Genomic DNA, 25,333 nt, shown 5'->3' with positions numbered 1-25,333 from the left:
ATCGAGACCAAGGTGAAACCCCGTCTCTACTAAAAATACAAAAAAAGTTAGCCGGGCGTAGTGGCGGGCGCCTGTAGTCCCAGCTACTCGGGAGGCTGAGGCAGGAGAATGGCGTGAACCCAGGAGGCGGAGCTTGCAGTGAGCCGAGATTGCACCACTGCAGTCCAGCCTGGGTGACAGAGCGAGACTCCGTCTCAAAAAAAAAAAAAAAAGAATGTATTTATTTTTTTTCTTTTTTAAAATTCTTAATTTAAAAATTTTATGGGTATATAGTAGATTAGTATATTTATGGGGTACATGAGATATTTTGATACAGACAGGCACTGAGTAATAATTGCATCAGGGTAAATGGGGTATTCATCCCCTCAAGCATTTATCCTTTGTGTTTCAAACAATTGAATTATACTCTTTTAGCTATTTTAAAATGTACCATCAAATTATTTTTTACTATAACTACAGTCACCGTGTTGTGCTAGCAAATATTAGGTTTTATTCATTCTTTCTGTTTGTTTGTACCCATCAGCCATCCCCATTCCCTCCACCCCCACCACCCTTCACATCCTCAGGTAACCATCTTTCTATGCTCTATCTCCATGAGTTCAGTTGTTTTAATTTTCAGGTACCACAGATAAGTGAGAACATGTGATGTTTATCTTTCTATGTCTGGCTTATTTCAGATATTTGAGAGGACTTGAGTGTTGTGATCTAAGTTGTATCTGCTTTAGGGGGCACCCCAAACCTAGTAATGCTTGGTTCTTGCAGACGTGCAGAGGTACTGCCTTGATGGTCTTGGACAAGATGTGGGTGAATTCTCTGGATTACCATGCAGAGGCTCTTGTTCTCTTCCCTTACTTTCTTCCAAACAAACAGAATCTCTCTCTGTCTGTTCTGAGCTACCTAAAGCTGGGGATAGGGTGACACAAGCACCCCTGTGTCCTCTACCACTGTGACTGCGCTAGTCAGACCTGAAGCCTGCACAGCACTGGGTCTTGTCCTGCTGTTACCACTATCTGGCTACTGACTATGTTTGCTCAAGGCCCTGTAGCTGTACGATCAGCAGGTGGCAAAGCGAGACAGGCTTGTGTCCTTTCCTCAGGGCAGTGAGTTCTCCCAGACCCCAGGTGGGTCCAGAGATGCCATCTAGGAGCCACAGACTGGAGTCAGAAACCTTAGAAGTCTACCTGGTGTTCTGTTATACTGCTGCTGAGTTGGCAGTCAAAGCATGAGGTGCAGTTCTTCCCATTCTTTCCTCCTCTTTCCACAGGCAGAGGAGCCTCACTCTGTGGCCACCAGCACTACAGACCCACAGGGCATACTTCTAGGCTTCCACTGATGTTCACTTAAGGCCCCAGGGCTCTTCAGTCAGCTCGTGGTGAAGGTTGTCAGGCCTGAGACTCACTCTTCAGGGCAGTGGGCTCCCCTCTGGCCCAGAGCAGGTCCAGAAATGCCATCCAAGAGCCAAGGGACCTAGGACCCCACATGGTGCTCCACCCCACTGTGGCTGAGCTGGCACCTAAGGTGCCAGGCAAAGTCTCCTTTACTTTTCCCTTTGCTTTTATCAAGTAGATGAAGTCTGTCATTGTAGCTACCACAGTGGGGAATGTGCTGTATCTTACCTTAAGCCAGCACATCTCAGAGTCTCACCCAAAGGACCGTGGTGTAGTTCCCGGGCATTGCTGCTGGTTGTTCATGGCCCAGAGGCCCTTTATTCAGCAGGTGTTGGTCCTGCCATGACTGGGTCCTTCTCTTCAAGGTATCGGGTTACCTTCTGGCCCAGGGTGTGTCTAGGAATGTCGTCCATGAGCCTGGAGTGGGGTCCTCACAGGTCTACTCTGTGCCCTGTCCTACTGTGGCTAAGCTGGTATCCAAGATGCAAGACAAAGTTCTCTTTGTTCTTCCTTCTCCTGTCCTGAAGTGAAGAAAGGGTCTCTTGTGAAGCCACGACCTGTGCAGCCTGGGGTTGGGGGAGTGTTGGAGCATGCACTCCATTAGCTGCCCTGGCTGGTGTCTTAGTAGGTTGTGTGCTTCCCTGGTCCACTGGCTCTGAGTGCAGCTCAGCTCTAGGACTCGCCTAGGAGCTGCAGTCCTTGTAGCCTAGACTCCCTTTGGAGTTTATTTAGAATCCAGAGCACTCCAGCTCGTGGTGTTGAGGCTTGCTGGAACTCAGGTTCCGACCTCTGGGATGAGCGATTCCCCTCTGGTTAGGGCCAGTCCAAATGCTTCCTCTGTGTGCAGGCATCAGGTAGGTGCAGCCTGGTTCTGCTTTTTGCTATGATGGGGCAGCACAAAGTTCAGTGCAAAGTCTCACAGTTGCTGCATTCTCCCTCCCCAAGCACACAGATTCTCTGTGCCACACAGCTCTTGGGTGATGGGGGAAGGGTGGAGACCACAATTCAAGACTGTCTTTCCTGACCTTTTCAGTGTATCTTTCAGTAATATAAAATTGAAACCAGGTATTCTGAGTGCTCATCTGATTTTTGGTTCTTATGTAGGTTTTGTGTATGTGTGTAGAGAGTTGTTAAATTTGGTGTTCCTGCGTTGGGGGCGGGGCGCAATTTTTGCAGCCTTCTATTCCACCATCTTGCTTTGCTCTCTCTCTCTTATGTCCTCAAAGCTTTATAGTTCTGTCTTGTACATCTTGAATTAATTTTTATGTGTGAAATAAGGGTCAATGTTTATAATTTTTTATAGTTTATACAGTTATGTTAGCATCATTTGTTTGAAAGACTTCCCTTTCCCTGAATTTATTTATATATTAGATAAAAATCAATTAACCCTATGTGTATCATCTATTCTGGATACTCAGTTGTGTTCCATTGATCTGTTTGTTTAATCCTTACTGTAAAACCACATTGTCTTGATTATTATAGCTTTATAGAAGGCTTAAAATTAGGAAATGTGCATTTTCCAACTGTGTTTTTTCAATTGTTTTGGCTGCTCTAGTTTCTTTTATTTTTCTATGTATTTTAGATTCAATTTGTGCAGAAAAGCATGTTGATACTTTTATTAGGATGATATTCAATATATAGAACAATTTTGGATGAATTGAGATTCTGACAACATTGAGTCTTCTAATCTGTGACCTTTTCCTACATTTTGTTAGAGCTTCTTTAATTTCTTGGAGTAATGTTTTATAGTTTTTAGCATATAGGTCTTCTTTTGTTAGATATATCTTTTATGTAATTTATATTTTTTGATCATCTTGTAAATTGAATTGTTATTTAAGTATTGAATTTCAAATTGTTTGTTGCTAGTGTACAGAAACATATACTACTGATTTTTGTACATTAACCTTGAATCCTGTGACTTTGCTAAATTTTAATAATCTAGTAGTTGTTTAGTAACTGTATTAGTATCTTGTGTGTACATTTATGTTGTCTGCAAATAAAACAGCTTAATTTCTTCCTTTTCAATCCATTCCTTAAATTTTATTTTCTGGTATTCTTATTGCCCTTACTTACTGCCAGTATAATGTTGAACACAGAATTAGAAGAGACATCCTGGCCTTTATCCTGATTTTGGTGGGGAAGAACATTAAGTATTTTGTTGCTATGAAAGATGATAGCTGTAGCATGCCCTCTCTCAGGTTAGGAAGTTCCTTCCTGTTTCCTTGTTTCTTGAAAGTTTTTATTGTTAATCATAAATGTTGAATTTTTTCAAATGCTTTTCCCTCACCACTTATTGAAATGATCATATAATTTTTCTCCTTTATTCTTTTTAATTTGGTTATTTATTCTGACTGATTTTCTGATGTTAATGTTTTCTTGATCATATTTTAATTACAATGAGTAATATTGTAATTATAGTTGTCCCTCAGTATCTGTGGGGGATTGGTTCCAGAAACTCTATAGGTACCAAAATCCATGAAGGCTCAAGTCTCTTACATAAAGTGGTGAATGTGGTATTTGCATACAGCCTACACACAGCCTCCCTTTAAATAATCGCTGTATTACTTATAATAACTAATACGGTGTAAATAGTTATTATACTGAATTGTTTAGAGAATAATGACAAGATAAGTCTGTACATATTCAGTACAGATGTAACCATCCATTTTTTTTCTGAATATTTTTTATCTGCAGTTGGTTGAATTCATGAATGTGGAACCCATGGATATGGTGGGCCAACTGTGCTTTTACTACATTGCTGGATTGAATTTGCTAGTGCAGATATTTTGTTAGACTTTTGCAATAGTGTTTGTGAATAATATTGGTTTGTAATTTATTTTTCTTGTAATATTTTTTTCAAGTGTTATATGAGAGTTAGCCTGGCCTGAAAAAGTAAGTTGGAAAGTACTTTCCTCTTCTGTTTTGTGAAATATCTTGTGTAAAAAATTTATTAGCTTTGGTTTAAATGTTGGTATTTGAAGGAATTTATCGGTGAAACCCAGGCTTGGCGTGCTTTGTTTTGTTTTGGGTTGGGAGAACATTTTTGATGACTAATTCTATTCAGATTTTAAATTTTATCTTGTTTTAATTATGTTAAATTGTGTTTTATAGGAATTTGTTTCTTTTACTTTAATTGTATAATGTACACATGAAATTTGTTAATAATATTTTCTTATGTTTTTAAATGGATATGGGATGTAGCAGTGTTCCCTCCTTATTTCTAATGTTAGTAATTTGTTTATTTTTCTCTTTTATTCTTGATTGTTCTTGCCAGATGTTTATAAACTTTACTGGTTTTTTTCAAAAAAACTGACTTTTCACCCTTAGACGTTTTTCTATCATGTTTGTTTCTTATTTCATTGTTTCTGCTTTTATCATTATTATTTCCTTCCTTTCATTTATATCAGGCTAATATACCCTTCTTTTTCTAGCTCTTAAGGTAGGCAGTTAAATAATTGATTTAAATTTTTTTTTAAATACAAGCAGTTAAGGCTATAAATTTATCTCTTAGGCTTTGCTTAAACTCACAAATTCTGATACGTTGGTGTTTTCATTGTCATTCAGTTAAAAGTAGTTTCTAATTTCCTTCTTTTGCCTACAAATATTTTTGGTATGTTGTTTAATATCTGAACATTGGAAGATCTTCTTAATAACTTAATGGCATTGATTTCTAGTGTAATTTTGTTTTGGCTAGAGAATACACTCTGTAATATTTCAGTGTTAAAATGTTTTGAGATTTTCTTTTTGTGGACCAGCACCAGCATGCGATCCATCTTTGTGAATATTTCATACGCTTTTGGAACGACTGCATTTTAAAATTATTTTGGTTAATGTTCTTTAAATATGATTTAGGTCAGGTTGGTTGACAGAGTTGTTCACATTTTTTGATTTATTGATTTGTTTGTCTAGTTACTGTATAAATTAATGAGAGAGGAGTGTTAACATCTCCAGGTATGATTGTATATTTGCCCATTTCTCTCTCTATTTCAATTTTTACTTAATATATTTTGGAGTTCTGTTATACTCTCATATGTTTTGAATTGTTATGTATTCGTGGTGAATTTGCCCTTTTGTTGTTATGAAATACTCCTCTATATCTCTGGTAAATTCTTCATATTGAAGTCTACTTTATCTGATACTAATAAAGCCACATTTGCTTTTTTTATGCATATAATTTCATGGAATGTTTTAATTCTTTTACTTTTAACCTTCTATTTCATTATATTTAAAGTGAGTCTCTTGATTTCAACATTTAGTTGTATCTTACTGTTTTATCCAGTTTGATAATCTTTGCCTTTTAATTGGAATGCTTAGTTTATTTACATTTAGTATAATTATTAATGGTTGGGTTTCAGTCTACCATTTTGATTTTTTCCTCATATGTTTCATCTGTTTTTTTCTTTTTTCTTATGTTCTTTGAATAAATGAAATATTTCTTGAATTCCATTTAAATTCTCCATTAGCTCCTTAGCTATCTATCTCTTTTGGTATTATTATTCTATGACTGCTTTAGGGATTATAATATGTTTTCTTATCACAGTCTTCTTAAAGAAAAGTTAATATTGTGCTATTTAATATGAAGTTAAGAATGCTGTGTCTCAGTCCATTTAGTGTTGCTATAAAGGAATACCTGAGGCTGGGTAATTTATAAAGAAAAGAGGTTTATTTGGCTCATGGTTCTACAGACTGTACAAGAAGCATGGCACCAACATCTGCTTCTGGTGAAGGTTTCAGGCTGCTCCCACTCATGGTGGAAGGCAAAGGAGAGCCAGTATATGCAGAGATCACATGACAAGAGAGAGGAAGTGAGGCGGGGAGGAGGTGCTAGGTTCCTTTTTTTTTTTTTTGACAACAAGCTCTTGTAGAAACTAATAGAGTGAGAACTCTCATTACTTTAAGGATGGCACCAGGCTGTTTATGAGGGATCCTCTTCCATGACCCAAGAACCTCCCACTAGATTCCACCTCCAACATTGGAGCTACAACTTCAACATGAGGTTTAGAGAGACATCTATCCAAACTGTAGCACCCTGTAACAATACAGTACCATTCACCATCTCCTGTATTTTATTGTGATATATTTTAACTATACATCCATTATAAATCTCACATACAGTGCTATAAAACTTATTTAGTCATCTTTTAAGCTAGTTAATAAAACAATCTTTTTTTTTTTTTTTTTGTGAGACAGGGTCTCACTCTGTCACTAGGCTGTAGCTCAGTGGCATAATCTAGGCTAACTGCAACTTCCGCCTCCTTGGTTCGAGCAGTTCTCCTGCCTCAGCCTTCCCAAGTAGCTGGGATTACAGGCCACCACATCCAGCTAATTTTTGTATTTTTAGTAGAGACGGAGTTTCACCATGTTGGCTAGGATGGTCTCGATCTCCTGACCTCGTGATCTGCCCGCCTCAGCCTCCCAAAGTGCTGGGATTACAGGCGTGAGCCACCGCGCCCGGCTGCCAAAACAATCTTTTTTATTTACCTACACACTTTCTATTTCAGTACTTTTCAATTTTTCTTTAGATCTGAGTTTAATCTGGTACTGTTTTTCTTTATCTTAAAAATCTTCCTTTCGTTTTTTTTTTATGGTGTGGGTCTGCTGGTGATGAATTTTCTCAACTTTTATTTATCGGAAATGTCTTTATTTTTCCCTCCTTATTTTCACTGCATATAGAATTTTGAATTGACATTTTAAATTCAAGTCTTAAATGATGTTCCACTGTCCTCTGGCCTTCAACTGCTACTACCATAGTAGTAGTTTCTTTAGTTGTTCTGTGAGTAAGGTGTTTTTTTCTCTGGCAGTTTTCATAATTTCCTTGATATCTTTGGGTCATTTTTCTTGCCTATCCCTTAAATATTGATGCTTTCCAGAATTACATCCATAGCTCAATAGCTAAGGGCATGGACTCAGAAGTCACATCTGCCTGAGTTTATTCCATTTTCAATATCTAATAGCTGTGTGACCTTGGGCAGAAACTTCTCTGAGCTTTTGTTTTCTCATCTGTAAATGGGGTTGATGGTAGTTACCTCATCATGGGGATTAAATGAGTTAATATGTGTCATATGCTTAGGAAACCTAGTGTCATGTACATGGGTTTTGTAATTATTTTATTTTATCTGGATATACTTCTTTTTTTCACATTTTAACTTATCTTCAATTAAGATGCATTTTGCATTGATGGCTTTTCAGCATTGCTTTATCCCTGTATTGAAGTGGGGTCCTTTCAGAAAGGTTTTGTATCGTTTTTGCAGTCACCTGGAATGCTTTAACCTGAGGCACTTTCAATTTAATTATCCGTTAGAAGTTTTGGGGACCACTCTGGTGGTATGAATACAGATCGGAAAGCTGCATGTATATCAACTGGTGGTTCATGTTGTTAAGGAGGTGTTTTCTCCCCTCTGCCACGGCCCAAGTTGAGAGATTTCTTTCTAAATTGTGGATTTATGTATTATTTATCTTTGGTTTAAGATGATGTAGTCCTTTGGAATCCTAGCTTTATGTAGGATTCTCCTATTAGACCCCAATTTATCTTAGGTGTTTTTTTCGTTTAGTGCTACACAAAATAATGATGCATCTTATAATTAGTGGTGTATTAGATTTGTTGATGTTACAATAGGTATCAACATTGTTACCAGCATTATCCGTGAGACGCCTCTTCTGTCATGGCTTGAATTAATGTTGATTATAGTAAGGGAAAGTAATGAATTGAGGACTTCTCTTTGGTTAACATTCATATTTGGAGGTGTGTGATTTAGTGGGATGAAAAGGAGTTAGTAAACAGGAAAAAAAGTAGTTCAAAAGGTAGGAAAAAACTAAGGACACTAATGTCATGAAGATTAAAGGTTTGGAGCAATGGTTTTCTAACATATCTGTATATTAGAATCATCTAGGGATTTTAAACAATTTTCAAATTTCAGCTCACACCTCAGACCAATTAAATTACAAATCCTGGGCATGTGACCCAGGCATTATCACTTTTGGAACTGTCCACCTGATTCCAGTCTGTGGACAAGTTTGGGAATCACTGGTGTGGAGAGTTTTAAGAATGATAGGTCAGGGAGAACAAGGATTGAGATAGGGCAAGGGAATAATAGATGTTCGGTGGAAATTTGTAAACCTTAACTAGAATAGGGAATGAAAAAAGATTACAGGGGTTTAAGAATACATTTATAACAATACTATGTAGGTAGAGGTGTATTCTACCTATATAGAGAGTATTGTATTCTAAAATAGGCCATTCAAGAATTTGGGGGCTGGGTGAGGGAAAGGAAAGGAAAATAGGATGGTAGCTTAAGGAGGAGTGGTATATTAAATTAAAGCCTTTTTTTCCTTTTTTTCTTTTTTTTCCATTGGAGAAGAATCTTTTAATATAATCAGCAAGGCTGGCTTCATGGGCATGTTACTACACAGGGCATCAAGCTTGGGTTTTAATGCTGAAGTTGCCGTCTTACAATTCTTTTTTTTTTTTTTTTTTTATACTTTAAGTTTTAGGGTACATGTGCACATTGTGCAGGTTAGTTACATATGTATACATGTGCCATGCTGGTGCGCTGCACCCACTAACTCGTCATCTAGCATTAGGTATATCTGCCAATGCTATCCCTCCCCCCTCCCCCCACCCCACAACAGTCCCCAGAGTGTGATATTCCCCTTCCTGTGTCCATGTGATCTCATTGTTCAATTCCCACCTATGAGTGAGAATATGCGGTGTTTGGTTTTTTGTTCTCGCGATAGTTTACTGAGAATGATGGTTTCCAATTTCATCCATGTCCCTACAAAGGACATGAACTCACCATTTTTAATGGCTGCATAGTATTCCATGGTGTATATGTGCCACATTTTCTTAATCCAGTCTATCCTTGTTGGACATTTGGGTTGTTTCCAAGTCTTTGCTATTGTGAATAATGCCGCAATAAACATACGTGTGCATGTGTCTTTATAGCAGCATGATTTATAGTCCTTTGGGTATATACCCAGTAATGGGATGGCTGGGTCAAATGGTATTTCTAGTTCTAGATCCCTGAGGAATCGCCACACTGACTTCCACAATGGTTGAACTAGTTTACAGTCCCACCAACAGTGTAAAAGTGTTCCTATTTCTCCACATCCTCTCCAGCACCTGTTGTTTCCTGACTTTTTAATGATTGCCATTCTAACTGGTGTGAGATGATATCTCATAGTGGTTTTGATTTGCATTTCTCTGATGGCCAGGGATGATGAGCATTTTTTCATGTGTTTGTTGGCTGCATAAATGTCTTCTTTTGAGAAGTGTCTGTTCATGTCCTTCGCCCACTTTTTGATGGGGTTGTGTGTTTTTTTCTTGTAAATTTGTTTGAGTTCATTGTAGATTGTGGATATTAGCCCTTTGTCAGATGAGTAGGTTGCGAAAATTTTCTCCCATGTTGTAGGTTGCCAGTTCACTCTGATGGTAGTTTCTTTTGCTGTGCAGAAGCTCTTTAGTTTAATTAGATCCCATTTGTCAATTTTGTCTTTTGTTGCCATTGCTTTTGGTGTTTTGGACATGAAGTCCTTGCCCACGCCTATGTCCTGAATGGTAATGCCTAGGTTTTCTTCTAGGGTTTTTATGGTTTTAGGTCTTAACGTTTAAATCTTTAATCCATCTTAAATTGATTTTTGTATAAGGTGTAAGGAAGGGATCCAGTTTCAGCTTTGTACATATGGCTAGCCAGTTTTCCCAGCACCATTTATTAAATAGGGAATCCTTTCCCCATTGCTTGTTTTTCTCAGGTTTGTCAAATATCAGATAGTTGTAGGTATGCGGCGTTATTTCTGAGGGCTCTGTTCTGTTCCATTGATCTATATCTCTGTTTTGGTACCAGTACCATGCTGTTTTGGTTACTGCAGCCTTGTACTACAGTTTGAAGTCAGGTAGTGTGATGCCTCCAGCTTTGTTCTTTTGGCTTAGGATTGACTTGGCAATGCGGGCTCTTTTTTGGTTCCATATGAACTTTAAAGTAGTTTTTTCGAATTCTGTGAAGAAAGTCATTGGTAGCTTGATGGGGATGGCATTGAATCTGTAAATTCCCTTGGGCAGTATGGCCATTTTCACGATATTGATTCTTCCTACCCATGAGCATGGAATGTTCTTCCATTTGTTTGTATCCTCTTTTATTTCCTTGAGCAGTGGTTTGTAGTTCTCCTTGAAGAGGTCCTTCACATCCCTTGTAAGTTGGATTCCTAGGTATTTTATTCTCTTTGAAGCAATTGTGAATGGGAGTTCACTCATGATTTGGCTCTCTGTTTGTCTGTTGTTGGTGTATAAGAATGCTTGTGATTTTTGTACATTGATTTTGTATCCTGAGACTTTGCTGAAGTTGCTTATCAGCTTAAGGAGATTTTGGGCTGAGACAATGGGGTTTTCTAGATATACAATCATGTCGTCTGCAAACAGGGACAATTTGACTTCCTCTTTTCCTAATTGAATACCCTTTATTTCCTTCTCCTGCCTGATTGCCCTGGCCAGAACTTCCAACACTATGTTGAATAGGAGTGGTGAGAGAGGGCATCCCTGTCTTGTGCCAGTTTTCAAAGGGAATGCTTCCAGTTTTTGCCCATTCAGTATGATATTGGCTGTGGGTTTGTCATAAATAGCTGTTATTATTTTGAAATACGTCCCATCAATACCTAATTTATTGAGAGTTTTTAGCATGAAGGGTTGTTGAATTTTGTCAAAGGCTTTTTCTGCATCTATTGAGATAATCATGTGGTTTTTGTCTTTGGCTCTGTTTATATGCTGGATTACATTTATTGATTTGCATATATTGAACCAGCCTTGCATCCCAGGGATGAAGCCCACTTGATCATGGTGGATAAGCTTTTTGATGTGCTGCTGGATTCAGTTTGCCAGTATTTTATTGAGGATTTTTGCATCAATGTTCATCAAGGATATTGGTCTAAAATTCTCTTTTTTGGTTGTGTCTCTGCCCGGCTTTGGTATCAGAATGATGCTGGCCTCATAAAATGAGTTAGGGAGGATTCCCTCTTTTTCTATTGATTGGAATAGTTTCAGAAGGAATGGTACCAGTTCCTCCTTGTACCTCTGGTAGAATTCGGCTGTGAATCCATCTGGTCCTGGACTCTTTTTGGTTGGTAAACTATTGATTATTGCCACAATTTCAGCTCCTGTTATTGGTCTATTCAGAGATTTAACTTCTTCCTGGTTTAGTCTTGGGAGAGTGTATGTGTCGAGGAATGTATCCATTTCTTCTAGATTTTCTAGTTTATTTGCGTAGAGGTGTTTGTAGTATTCTCTAATGGTAGTTTGTATTTCTGTGGGATCGGTGGTGATATCCCCTTTATCATTTTTTATTGTGTCTATTTGATTCTTCTCTCTTTTTTTCTTTATTAGTCTTGCTAGCAGTCTATCAATTTTGTTGATCCTTTCAAAAAACCAGCTCCTGGATTCATTGATTTTTTGAAGGGTTTTTTGTGTCTCAATTTCCTTCAGTTCTGCTCTGATCTTAGTTATTTCTTGCCTTCTGCTAGCTTTTGAATGTGTTTGCTCTTGCTTTTCTAGTTCTTTTAATTGTGATGTTAGGGTGTCAATTTTGGATCTTTCCTGCTTTCTCTTGTGGGCATTTAGTGCTATAAATTTCCCTCTACACACTGCTTTGAATGCATCCCAGAGATTCTGGTATGTTGTGTCTTTGTTCTCGTTGGTTTCAAAGAACATCTTTATTTCTGCCTTCATTTCGTTATGTACCCAGTAGTCATTCAGGAGCAGGTTGTTCAGTTTCCATGTAGTTGAGCGGCTTTGAGTGAGATTTTTAATCCTGAGTTCTAGTTTGATTGCACTGTGGTCTGAGAGATAGTTTGTTATAATTTCTGTTCTTTTACATTTGCTGAGGAGAGCTTTACTTCCAAATATGTGGTCGATTTTGGAATAGGTGTGGTGTGGTGCTGAAAAAAATGTATATTCTGTTGATTTGTGGTGGAGAGTTCTGTAGATGTCTATTAGGTCCGCTTGGTGCAGAGCTGAGTTCAATTCCTGGATATTCTTGTTAACTTTCTGTCTTGTTGATCTGTCTAATGTTGACAGTGGGGTGTTAAAGTCTCCCATTATTAATGTGTGGGAGTCTAAGTCTCTTTGTAGGTCACTCAGGACTTGCTTTATGAATCTGGGTGCTCCTGTATTTGGTGCGTATATATTTAGGATAGTTAGCTCCTCTTGTTGAATTGATCCCTTTACCATTATGTAATGGCCTTCTTTGTCTCTTTTGATCTTTGTTGGTTTAAAGTCTGTTTTATCAGAGACTAGGATTGCAACCCCTGCCTTTTTTTGTTTTCCATTTGCTTGGTAGATCTTCCTCCATCCTTTTATTTTGAGCCTATGTGTGTCTCTGCACGTGAGATGGGTTTCCTGAATACAGCACACTGATGGGTCTTGACTCTTTATCCAACTTGCCAGTCTGTGTCTTTTAATTGGAGCATTTAGCCCATTTACATTTAAAGTTAATATTGTTATGTGTGAATTTGATCCTGTCATTATGATGTTAGCTGGTGATTTTGCCCATTAGTTGATGCAGTTTCTTCCTAGTCTCGATGGTCTTTACATTTTGGCATGATTTTGCAGCGGCTGGTACCAGTTGTTCCTTTCCATGTTTAGCGCTTCCTTCAGGAGCTCTTTTAGGGCAGGCCTGGTGGTGACAAAATCTCTCAGCATTTGCTTGTCTGTAAAGTATTTTATTCCTCCTTCACTTATGAAGCTTAGTTTGGCTGGATATGAAATTCTGGGTTGAAAATTCTTTTCTTTAAGAATGTTGAATATTGGCCCCCACTCTCTTCTGGCTTGTAGGGTTTCTGCCGAGAAATCCGCTGTTAGTCTGATGGGCTTCCCTTTGAGGGTAACCCGACCTTTCTCTCTGGCTGCCCTTAACATTTTTTCCTTCATTTCAACTTTGGTGAATCTGACAATTATGTGTCTTGGAGTTGCTCTTCTCGAGGAGTATCTTTGTGGCGTTCTCTGTATTTCCTGAATCTGAGTGTTGGCCTGCCTTGCTAGATTGGGGAAGTTCTCCTGGATAATATCCTGCAGAATGTTTTCCAACTTGGTTCCATTCTCCACATCACTTTCAGGTACACCAATCAGACGTAGATTTGGTCTTTTCACATAGTCCCATATTTCTTGGAGGCTTTGCTCATTTCTTTTTATTCTTTTTTCTGTAGACTTCTCTTCTCGCTTCATTTCATTCATTTCATCTTCCATTGCTGATACCCTTTCTTCCAGTTGATCGCATCGGCTCCTGAGGCTTCTGCATTCTTCACGTAGTTCTCGAGCCTTGGTTTTCAGCTCCATCAGCTCCTTTAAGCACTTCTCTGTATTCGTTATTCTAGTTATACATTCTTCTAAATTTTTTTCAAAGTTTTCAACTTCTTTGCCTTTGGTTTGAATGTCCTCCCGTAGCTCAGAGTAATTTGATCGTCTGAGGCCTTCTTCTCTCAGCTCGTAAAAATCATTCTCCATCCAGCTTTGTTCCGTTGCTGGTGAGGAACTGAGTTCCTTTGGAGGAGGAGAAGTGCTCTGCGTTTTAGAGTTTCCAGTTTTTCTGTTCTGTTTTTTCCCCATCTTTGTGGTTTTATCTACTTTTGGTCTTTGATGATGGTGATGTACAGATGGGTTTTCGGTGTGGATGTCCTTTCTGTTTGTTAGTTTTCCTTCTAACAGACAGGACCCTCAGCTGCAGGTCTGTTGGAATACCCTGCCGTGTGAGGTGTTAGTGTGCCCCTGCTGGGGGGTGCCTCCCACTTAGGCTGCTCGGGGGTCAGGGGTCAGGGACCCACTTGAGGAGGCAGTCTGCCCGTTCTCAGATCTCCAGCTGCGTGCTGGGAGAACCACTGCTCTCTTCAAAGCTGTCAGACAGGGACATTTAAGTCTGCAGAGGTTACTACTGTGTTTTTGTTTGTCTGTGCCCTGCCCCCAGAGGTGGAGCCTACAGAGGCAGGCAAGCCTCCTTGAGCTGTGGTGGGCTCCACCCAGTTCGAGCTTCCAGGCTGCTTTGTTTACCTAAGCAAGCCTGGGCAATGGCGGGCGCCCCTCCCCCAGCCTCGCTGCCGCCTTGCAGTTTGATCTCAGACTGCTGTGCTAGCAATCAGCGAGACTCCGTGGGCGTAGGACCCTCCGAGCCAGGTGTGGGATATAGTCTCGTGGTGCGCCGTTTTTTAAGCCGGTCTGAAAAGCGCAATATTCGGGTGGGAGTGACCCGATTTTCCAGGTGCATCCGTCACCCCTTTCTTTGACTCGGAAAGGGAACTCCCTGACCCCTTGCGCTTCCCAGGTGAGGCAATGCCTCGCCCTGCTTCGGCTCGCGCGCGGTGCGCGCACCCACTGGCCTGCGCCCACTGTCTGGCACTCCCTAGTGAGATGAACCCGGTACCTCAGATGGAAATGCAGAGATCACCCGTCTTCTGCGTCGCTCACGCTGGGAGCTATAGACCGGAGCTGTTCCTATTCGGCCATCTTGGCTCCTCCCCGCCTTTTTTTTTCTTAAAGAGGACAGCCATACCTTTTACAAGGTGAAAGGATTCAGTGAAGAGGCAGTGAAAATTATAGAAAATGAGAGGATTGTTTTAAAAAATTATGAAAAAGGCAAAAAGGAATAGGATTAAAGGTCAGAGAGGTAAGTTATTTTTGAAAAAGAAGTTCTTCCAAATTTGTGTTTGGAATAGAAAAAAAGGGCAGATAAAGTAATCCCATCCTACCTGACACTAAAAAGAGGTTAACAAAAGGTATTCTTCCCAGTAGACGGGAAAAGATGGTGCATTTATTCAATAGAGCAGTGATGCACAGTTTTTAGTGTTCATGAAAATTACATGGAGAACTGATTTAAAATTCAAATTTATAGGCTTTCTATTCCACTCTCCCACTTGAAGATTTTTATTCAGTAGGTCCCAGGTATGGCCAAGGAATTCACATTTTAATTAGATTATTCCAGGTGACTCTAATGCTGGTGGGTCTAAAATCAGGCTTAGGCATACAATGGTACAGAGGCAGTTTTTTTTAACTGCTTTCAGAGGAATTAAAAAAAAGAGAGATGAGGAGATGAATGATAGGACCCCTATGTAGCAGCAAAGGCCTACTGGATGCTGAATATCAAAATTTTTACTTTTGCCAAGTTTTTATGACTGTTTCCAATAACTCTTTGAAGCCTGCAAGGTGACATGGGTAAACCTTTTGTTAGATCTAGGATTAATAACTGGTGTGGCAGAAAGTCCAAAGGAGAAAAATATCCAGGGAATTAATGAGTGGAACACTGAAGTCCTGGTTTCAAGAAAGACAGGTAGTCAAAGAGGGATCAGGAGACTGGGTAAAATTGGAGAGATCAAATATGAAAACCACCTGGAATGAGGAAGAAGCAATTCAGTAGCTGGTAGAAGAAAAGGTGTGAAAAGTGATGGATAAATTGGTTGTGTTCAGAGGAGGGATATTAGAAACTTAGGCTTTTCTAAAAAATAAAAGAATTTGGAAATGAGGTTATGTGAGGAAAATCAGGTCTCTAGCAAAGCAATAAAAATGTCAAGGATCAAAGTATCACACACTGGGAGCAGGGTTGCCAGGTAATATGTAGGATGCCCAGTTAAGTTTGAGCATCAGACACGCAATGAATAATTTGGGATCTGCCTTTTCTCCATATCCTCGCCAGCATTTGCTATTGCTTTTCATAAAAACATGGAATGCTTCACAAATTTATGTGTCATCCTTGTGCAGGGGCCATGCTAATTTTCCCTGTATTATTTCAATTTTAGTATATGTGCTGCTGAAGTGAGCACTTGGGATCTGCCCATACTAAAATATTATTCAGTATGGCTGGGCACTGTGGTTCACACCTGTAATCCCAGTGCTTTGGAAGACCAAGGTAGGAAGATGACTTGAGGCCAGGAGTTTGAGACCAACATGTGCAACATCGCAAGACTCTATCTCTACAAAAAATAAAAAACAGCTGGGCATGGTTGCATGTACCAGTACTCTTGCTATTTGGGAGGCTGAGATGGGAGGACTGGTTGAGCCTAGGAATTTGAGATTGAAGTGAGCTGTGATCATGCTGCTGCACTCCAGCCTGGGCAACAGAGTGAGACCCTGTTTTAAAAAAAAAATTCATTGTGTATCTCATATTCAGGCATAAATGACTTTGAGTTTCCTGTATAACTGTGTTTGAACTGTTTGAGTCCACTTATATGAGGATTTTTTTCAGTTAACCACATTGGAAAATTTTTTGCAGATTTGGAACAACTTGAAAAAACTTGCAGATGAACCATGTATCTTAGAAATATCAAAAAATTAATAAAACATCACATATGTCATGAATCCATAAAATATATGTTGATACTAGTGTATTTTATCGTGTACTACCTAAAGTATACAAAAATCTATTATAAAAGTTAAAATTTATCAAAACTTATGCATACAAAACTTACACACTATGCATGGTGCCATTAGCAGTCAAGAGAAATGTAAACAAATGTACAGATGTAGTACTACGTTATAACTGCATAAAATTCACTGTACTACATACTGTACTGCTGTGATAATTTTGTTAGCTACCTCCTGTTGCTATTGTGGTGAGCTCAAGTGTTGTGAGTATCCACTTAAAATGCTGTGTGCTAATGATCTCTGCGTGAGCAGTTCATTTCTCCAATCAATTATTACAGTAAAAAGTTATGTTTTGGAGTTTTCATGTATTTTTCATTGTGTTTAACATAATACCGTGAACCTTGAATAACACAATGGGACCATGTGAAGTGCCACTAGTGATGCTGGAAGGCTCTGAAGTAGAGGAAAATCACGACATTACAAAAAAAAGTTGAATTGCTTCATATGTACCATAGAATGAAGTCTGCAGCTGCAGTTGCTTGCCATTTGAAGATAAATGAATCCAACCTAAGGACCATTGTGAGAAAAGATAAGAAAATTTGTGAAGTTGTTGCTGCAGCTACGTTATCAGGCATGAAAACCTTGCACGTTTTGCCAAATACCTTTTTACTTTGTATTGAAAATGCAGCTTATGTATGAGTGCAGGATTGCTATAGTAAAGCATGCCTGTAGACTCTAATATTATTCAAGAAAAAAATGAAGTCATTATATAACAACTTAAAGCAAAAGACAGCTGAAGAATCTAAAGGTGGAGAATTTAATGCCAGCAAAGGATGGTTTGATAATTTTAGGAAGAGGTTTCCCTTAAAAAAATATCAATGTCACAGGAGAGGCAGTTTCTGCCAGCCAAGAGGCAGCAGATGAGTTCGTGGACATCATTAAGAAAATCATTGGGCCAGGCGCAGTGGTTCACGCCTGTAATCCCAGCACTTTGGCAGGCTGAAGTGGGCAGATCATGAAGTCAGGAGTTTGAGACCAGCCTGGCCAACATAGCAAAACCCCGTCTTTACTAAAAATACAAAAAGTTAGCCAGGCGTGGTGGTGGGCGCCTGTAATCCCAGCTACTTGGGTGGCTGAGGCAGGAGAATCGCTTGAACCTAGAAGGCCGAGGAGGTTGCAGTGAGCTGAGATTGCACCATTGCACTCCAGCCCGGGCAACAGTGTGAGACTCCATCTCAAAGAAACAAATGAAAAAAAAAAAAAAAAAAAAGAAAATCTTTGAGGAGAAAGGCTATCTGCCTGAACAGGTTTTTGTTTTTGTTTTTGTTTTTGTTTTTAACTTTTAGGTTCAGGGGTTCAGATAAGGGTTTGTTATATAGGTAAACTCATTTCAGGGGGGTTTGTTGTACAGATTATTTCATCACCCAGGTACTAAGCCTAGTACCCAATAATTATTTTTCTTTTCCTCTCCCTCCTCCCGCCCTCCACCCTCAAGTAGGCCCCAGTGTCTGTTGTTCCTCTCTTTGTGTCCATGTGTTCTCATCATTTAGCTCCTACTTAAAAGTGAAAACACGTGGTATTTGGTTTTCTGTTCCGGCATTAGGTTGCTAAGGATAGTGGCCTACAGCTCCATCCATGTTCCTGCAAGAGACCTGATCTCATTTTCTTTTAGTGGCTGCATTGTATTCCATGGTGTATATGTACCATATCTTTTCTTTATTCAGTCTACCATTGATAGGCATTTAGGTTGATTCCGTGCTTTTGCTGTTGTGAATAGTGCTGCAGGGAACATACAAGTGCATGTGTCTTTATGGTAGAATGATTTATATTCCTTAGGGTATATACCCAGTAATAGGATTGTTGGGTTGAATGGTAGTTTTGTTTAGCTCTTTGAAGAATCACCACACTGCTTTCCACAATGGTTGAGCTAATTTACACTCCCATCAACAGTGTATATATAAGTGTTCCCTTTTCTCCCCAACCTTGCCAGCATCAGTTATTTTTTGACATTTTAATAATAGCCATTCTGACTGGTGTGAGATACTGTCTCATTGTGGTTTTGATTTGCATTTCCTTAATGATCAGTGATGTTGAGCTTTTATTCATATGCTTGTTGGCTACACATATGTCTTGTTTTGATAAGTGTTCATGTCCTTTGCCCACTTTTTAATGGAGTTTTTTTTTCTTGTAAATTTGTTTAAGTTCCTTACAGATGCTGGATATTAGACCTTTGTCAGATGCATAGTTTGTGAATATTTTCTCTCATTCTGTAGGTTGTCTGTCTAGTCTGTTGATAGTTTCTTTTGCTGTGCAGAAGCTTTTAAGTTTAATTAGATCCACCTGTCAATTTTTGCTTTTGTTGCGATTGCTGTTGACATCTTCGTCATGAAATCTTTGCCATTCCTATGTCCAGGATGGTATTGGCTATGTTATCTTCCAGCGTTTTGATAGTTCTGGGTTTTACATTTAAGTCTTTAATCCATCTTGAGTTGATTTTTACATATCATATAAAGAAGGGGTCCAGTCTGAATCTTCTGCATATGGCTAGCCAGTTATCTCAGCACCACTTATTGAATAGGGAGTCCTTTCCCCATTGTTTTTTTTTTTGTCAGCATTGTTAAAGATCAGATGGTTATAGGTGTGTGGCCTTATTTCTGGGCTCTCTATTCTGTTTCATTGGTCTATGTGTCTATTTTTGTACCAGTGCCATGCCTTGAACAGGTTTTTAATGCAGGTGGAATTGACTCATTCTGGAAAAAAAAAAATGCCACAGAGGACACTTATTAGTAAGGAAGAGAAGTGAGCACCAGGATTTAAGACAGGAAGGGCTAGGCTAACCCTATTATTTTGTGCCAGTGCAGTTAGGTTTATGATCAGGGCTGCCCTTATCTATAAAGCTGCTAACCTCTGAGCCTCAAAAGGAAAAGATAAACACCAGCTGCCAGTCATTGGGTTGGACAACAATAAAATTTAGTGATAACCCCTTTTCTGGATTGGGTCCATTGACGTGTTTTCCTTGAAGTCAGGAAGTACCTTACTAATAAGGTACTGCCTTTCAAAATTCTTTCGTATTGGACAATGCCCCTGGCCACCCAGAACCATATGAGTTCGACATGAAAGGTGCTGAAGTGGTCTTCTTGCCCTCAAACACAACATCTTTAATGTATCCTCTAGATCAGGGGGTTGTGAGGACCTTTAAGGCTCATTATGCAGGATACTCTATGGAAAGGATTGTCAGTGCTATGGAAGAGAACCCTGGTAGAGAAAAAATCATGAAAAAGCTGTTAAAGCTATCAGGCCCAAAAGAAATTCCTGCTGGAGAAAAGCTGTGTCCAAATGTTGTTCATGACTTCACGGAATTTATGACAGAGTCAATCAGGAAAATCATGAAAGAGATTGTGGATATGGCATAAAAGATGAGGGATGAAGGGTTTCAGATATGCACCTCAGAGAAATTCGAGACCTTGTAGACACCACACCAGAGGAATTAACAGGAGATAACTTGTTGGAGATGAGTGCTTCTGAACCAGTGCCAGATGATAAGGAAGAATTAGTAGAAGAAACTGTGCCAGGAAACAAATTGACATTAGACAACATGGCATAAGGATTTTGATTATTCAAGACTGCTTTTGGCTTTTATGACATGGACACTTCTATGATGCGGGCACTGAAACTAAAGCAAACAGAGGAAGAAGGATTGGTACCATATGGAAACATTTTTAGAGAAAAAAAAATCAGACAGAAATTACGATGTATTTCCATACACTAATACTGAGCCCCCTAAGTACTTCTCATGGGAAGAGCCAAAGAAGTTTGTCACTGCCACCCCTAAGACAGCAAGACCAGTCCCACCTCTTCCTCCTTTTCCTCAGCCTACTCAATGTGAAGATCACGAGGATGAAGACTTTTCTGGTGATCTACTTCCACTTAATGAATAGTAAATATATTTTCTCTTCCTTAATAACATTTTCTTTTCTCTAGCTTACTTTATTGTAAGAATACAGAATATACTATAACACAAAATATGTGGTAATGACTGACTATGCTATTGGTAAGGCTTCTGATCAACAGCAGGGTATTAGTAAAGTTTTTTGGGAGTCAAAAGTTATATGCATATTTTTGACTGTGAGGGGATCAGTATTTCTAAGCTCTGTGTTGTTCAAGGGTCAATTGTACTATTATTTGCTAAATCTGGTAACCCTAGATGGAAGTGATGTTTCTTAAAAAACACAGGAAGGTGGGTAATAGTCAGGTTGGGAGAAGGCAGACATAATGATGCAGTGGAGCTGAATTGCTTGAGAATAAGAGTTTGAGGTAATATTAAGGGAATATGTTTAGCCCAGAGTGGCAGGCTTGTGAGTAGTGGAAATGAGGTGAACATTAGAGTAGGAGGTGGGGTGAAGAATTATACCAGGTCGGGGCAGTCTTGCCAGGATTGCTCCTTGTAATTTCATTAAGGAAGATGGTTTGTCAATGCCTTTACCAACCTCTGCAGCTTCTTCTGAAGGATAACTTATTTTTTAGGATACATGAAGTCTCTTGGTTTCAACTGGCCACTGTTTGGTAATCTGCATAATTTCACTATATGTCCTTCTAACCTCATCTACTAGAAGGAAGGGAAAAGATTGATGGATAAATATGGTATATGTTCATGAATGCATTTTGTGATGCCTTGAGAAAAAAGCATGTTAGGATATATATATTTTTTAAAGTTAAACTTTAGGATCTATTAGGAAAAATAGGCAGATATATGCTAGGATGTTATTTTGAGTATTAGATTTATCAGTATGTGTTCCTTTTTATTCTCCTGATATTTGAAACAATTTCCTTTTATTTTCTGTTTTGACTTTAATAATTATAGGTGTAAACATCTAATACATTTCACTCAATGAATAACTGATAATTTTAAATTTTTCTGTTGTTAAGATTCCTGATTAGTATTTTTTTCTCCTGAATTGTGCTCCTGAACATAGATATAATTAGTTTAATGCAAATGAGAAAAGTCTTTTCTTAGAATCTTTGTGTTTTAAAATATGTGATATTGAAAAAACCAATTTTAGTTATTAGAAAAAAGCCACAGAAAGAAAAACTTCAAAGGCTAGTGTGATGTGAGCACCTGCTGTGGTCATAGTGTAAACCCTGGAGACCAGGGATTTTGGCAGCAGTTTTAGTGCTTTTAGTTCAATCTTCAGTATCCCCAAATGTGAAGCAGATGCCAGTTTTCTTCTCTAGGCTTCTGATAATGGCATATAATGAGTTGGTTGTTTCCTAGCAACTAAAGAAGCAGTTTCACTTTAGCTGATCCTGCAATAGAAATGAGACATTTTCCCTTGATAGTTGTTATTAGTGATTTCCCTGACAATGGAATTTCACTTTTGAATAAGGAATATTCTCAGCTTTTGGTTTCCTAAAGAATTTTGATTCTGAGTTGGGCTAAGCTCTGCTTAATCCTGTATAAAATGAAAAAAAAAATTGAGTCCCCTAAGTACCTCTCATGGGAAGAGCCAAAGGAGTTTGATACATAGTTTCTTAAATGGCAAGTGATTATACAAGAAGCTGTAATAGGTGTATTTTCTCAGTGTTTAACAGAATAATTAATGACCACATTCTATTTTTTTCCCCTGCTTAATATTTGCAGCAGTAGAGGTTTCTTAGGTAATGGCCAATGTATTGTGGAAATAAATATTGTAAGTTTTTATTACAAGTGCCATTTTGATATAAAGTCAGTATAAGGAAAACATTTTAAAATCTATAACCCATTTGATTTCAAACAGTATTCTGTATCAGAAATTATTATTATACCCAGTGATTTTAAAGGCTCTTAAAATAGTTCACTTTAAGGTGAATTGTGAAACAATTCAGTGTTTAAATATTAGTAGTTGTAAGGCATCCATAATTGACTGAATCATATCTAAATCCTTCTAATTTGAAAGTAGTAATAGATCTGGATATATTCAGCCTCTTAAGATATATGGAGGCATGAGAAAAATACTTCAGATGACCTTCTTTGTAGTCATTCATAGTTTAAATAGTTTCTAAGGAAATGATCCATTTTTCTTCCTTTGACATTATAAAACTAATATAAGTTACCATCCTCATCCACCTCATCCAAATTTATGGTATGATATATTAAGTTATGCCTAAGTGTCAGAGAGATAAAATATTAAATTATGTTCTTAAGATATTAAGTTAGCCATATCTAAATATACCAAAGAAATTTATTACCTTGCATGGAAAAGGTTCATGGACTATGCATTAACTATAGGTGAAGTCATTGAATATTGTTATTGTCAGTTTGGGGCATGTGACCTTATTAATTTCTTTTTATGATTTTTGCATCATCAGGTACTCTAGCAGGCCTCATATTTTAAAAATGCTTTAAACATTAAGGAATGAGGAACATTAATTAATTCAGTTTTCAGTTGGACAGGGCGGTAGCCTTTTAGGCACCTAAGACAAAATTAAAAAAAAAAAAAACAAAAAAAAAACCTTTAAACATGAGGTAGATTTTCTTTTTTTTTTTTTTTTGAGACAGAGTCTTGCTCCGTTGCCCAGGCTGGAGTGCAGTGGCACGATCTGGGCTCACTGTAAGCTCCGCCTCCTGGGTTCACACCATTCTCCTGCCTCAGCCTCCTGAGTGGCTGGGATTACAGGCACCCGCCACCACGCCTGGCTAATTTTTTGTATTTTTAGTAGAGACAGGGTTTCACTGTGTTAGCCAGGGTGGTCTTGATCTCCTGACCTCGTGATCTGCCCGCCTCGGCCTCCCAGAGTGCTGGGATTACAGGCGTGAGCCACCGTGCCTGGCCAACATGAGGTAGACTTTCTATATAATATAGTTCAGTTATTGTTCTTAGATTTATTTGGGAGCTTAATGTGAAGCTAAGGAATCAGGTACATTAATCCTGATTTTGAATTCTCCTTTCCATTTTAAAATTATAGATTAGTGAACAAGGAAATAGATACATAACTAAAGTCCAGTTCTTTGAAACATTTGTATAAGGCAGTATTATTTGGTGAGTAGCTTAGTTTGATTAATCTAACAGAAGTTCTTTTTGGGCATTTTTTCACTCATTTAGTAATTATTTATTGAGCTGACAGCAGATACTTATTGTTGTACTTTAAAAATGTCATTGGGCTTTTTGTCATCTTACAGCAACATACATAATACATACATTTATTTATTTATGATGGAGTATTGCTCTGTCGCCCAGGCAGGAGTGCAGTGGCGTGATCTCGGCTCACTGCAACCTCCGCCTCCTGGGTTCAAGCGATTCTCCTGCCTCAACCTCCTGAGTAGCTGGGATTACAGGCGTGCGCCATTACGTCCGGCTAATTTTTGTATTTTTAGTAGAGACGGGGTTTCACCATGTTGGTCAGGCTGGTCTGGAACTCCTGACCTCATGATCTGCCCACCTCGGCCTTTCAAAGTGTTGGGATTACAGGCGTGAGCCTCTGCACGCAGCCAGCAACAGACATTTATTGGCTATTTACTATGTTTGGGCCATTGGTTAGATGTTGAGGTTACACAGTTGTATAAGACATAGATCCAGAGTTCAAAATGTAAAATAAAGCCTTTAGTTACAGATCTAATTTTGACTTGTAATAATAAGCAAGAAATATAGATATGCTAGAAGTTTTGATGATTTAAAAAATACTGTTGTGCAATGTTTTATTTAGGGCAATCAAAGTTGGAATTTAGAGAACAAGGCTGAATGTTACATGGTGTTGACCATCAGGTTGGTAATAGTGTTACACAGTATAAAAGTTTGCAGTCTCATTTAAGGTCCATGTCATAGCGCAAACCCTGTTAGTCAGCATTGAAAGAGAACAAGTTGTTAGAAGGAGTTAGAAACAGCCTATGAATATTAATTGCTGGTTATTTCCTTCTACTTAAAATGTCCTTCTTTTTCTGTTGTCAGATGACTTACATGTGTACCTACAACTCACTGTGATGATGAGTACTTATATATGCAGTTTTTGAGTATTGTAGTGTTCCTTTTTTTGTTTTTTTTTAAATGTTGCTACTGGAGCTATCTAAGACCAAAAGTTACTGCAACTTTTTAGATTGGCACCAACTGTTCCCAGTTTCCCACTCACTGTGGTTTGGGTGTTGGTCACCTCCAAATCTCATGTTGAAACTTGGTCCCCAACCAGGCAGTGTTGGGAGGTGGGGCCTAATGACAGGTGATGGGGTCGTGAAGGGCTGAGTCCTCATGAATGAATTAATGTTATCATGGGAATGGGTTAGTTATTACAAGAGTGTATTGTTATATAGTGAGCCTGGCCGCTTGTGCTTTCTCTTTTGCATTGCTTACTCGTCGTTTCTTAATGGAATCATGCAGCACAAAGGCCCTCACAAGATGCTGGTATCTTGACCTTGGACTTCCTAGCCTCCAGAACCATGAGCTAAATAAAACTCTATTCTTTATAAATTACCCAGTCTGTGGTATTCAGTTATAGCAACAGAAAACAGACTAAAACACCACCTAGGTCATTTATGCCAAATTTCTCAAGTGCTGTAGTAGATTTGGTCACTGTTATTACTTCACTAATTTACTTTTATTTTTTGGTTTCTAGTAATGCAGGTATACAGACACTTTTCACTTGATAAAAT

The 25,333-nt window shown here is 38.6% G+C and overlaps 1 protein-coding gene and 1 non-coding gene across 3 annotated transcripts in view; one reads left to right on the top strand and one right to left on the bottom strand.

The window, feature by feature from the left end:
- The window catches only part of NUBPL (NUBP iron-sulfur cluster assembly factor, mitochondrial), a 312,393-nt gene that overhangs the window by 115,744 nt on the left and 171,316 nt on the right, over window positions 1-25,333 (top strand). The gene's annotated exons all lie outside the window — the stretch shown is intronic.
- LOC115930749 (U6 spliceosomal RNA) lies at window positions 16,069-16,175 on the bottom strand. Its single transcript, XR_004067349.1, has one exon. It is a non-coding gene; the product is annotated as a U6 spliceosomal RNA (small nuclear RNA).

The sequence above is a fragment of the Gorilla gorilla genome, chromosome 15 (assembly GCF_029281585.2).
Source record: "Gorilla gorilla gorilla isolate KB3781 chromosome 15, NHGRI_mGorGor1-v2.1_pri, whole genome shotgun sequence".
In the NCBI taxonomy this organism is placed as follows: Eukaryota; Metazoa; Chordata; class Mammalia; order Primates; family Hominidae; genus Gorilla; species Gorilla gorilla.
This window is presented reverse-complemented; position numbering and strand designations above follow the sequence as displayed.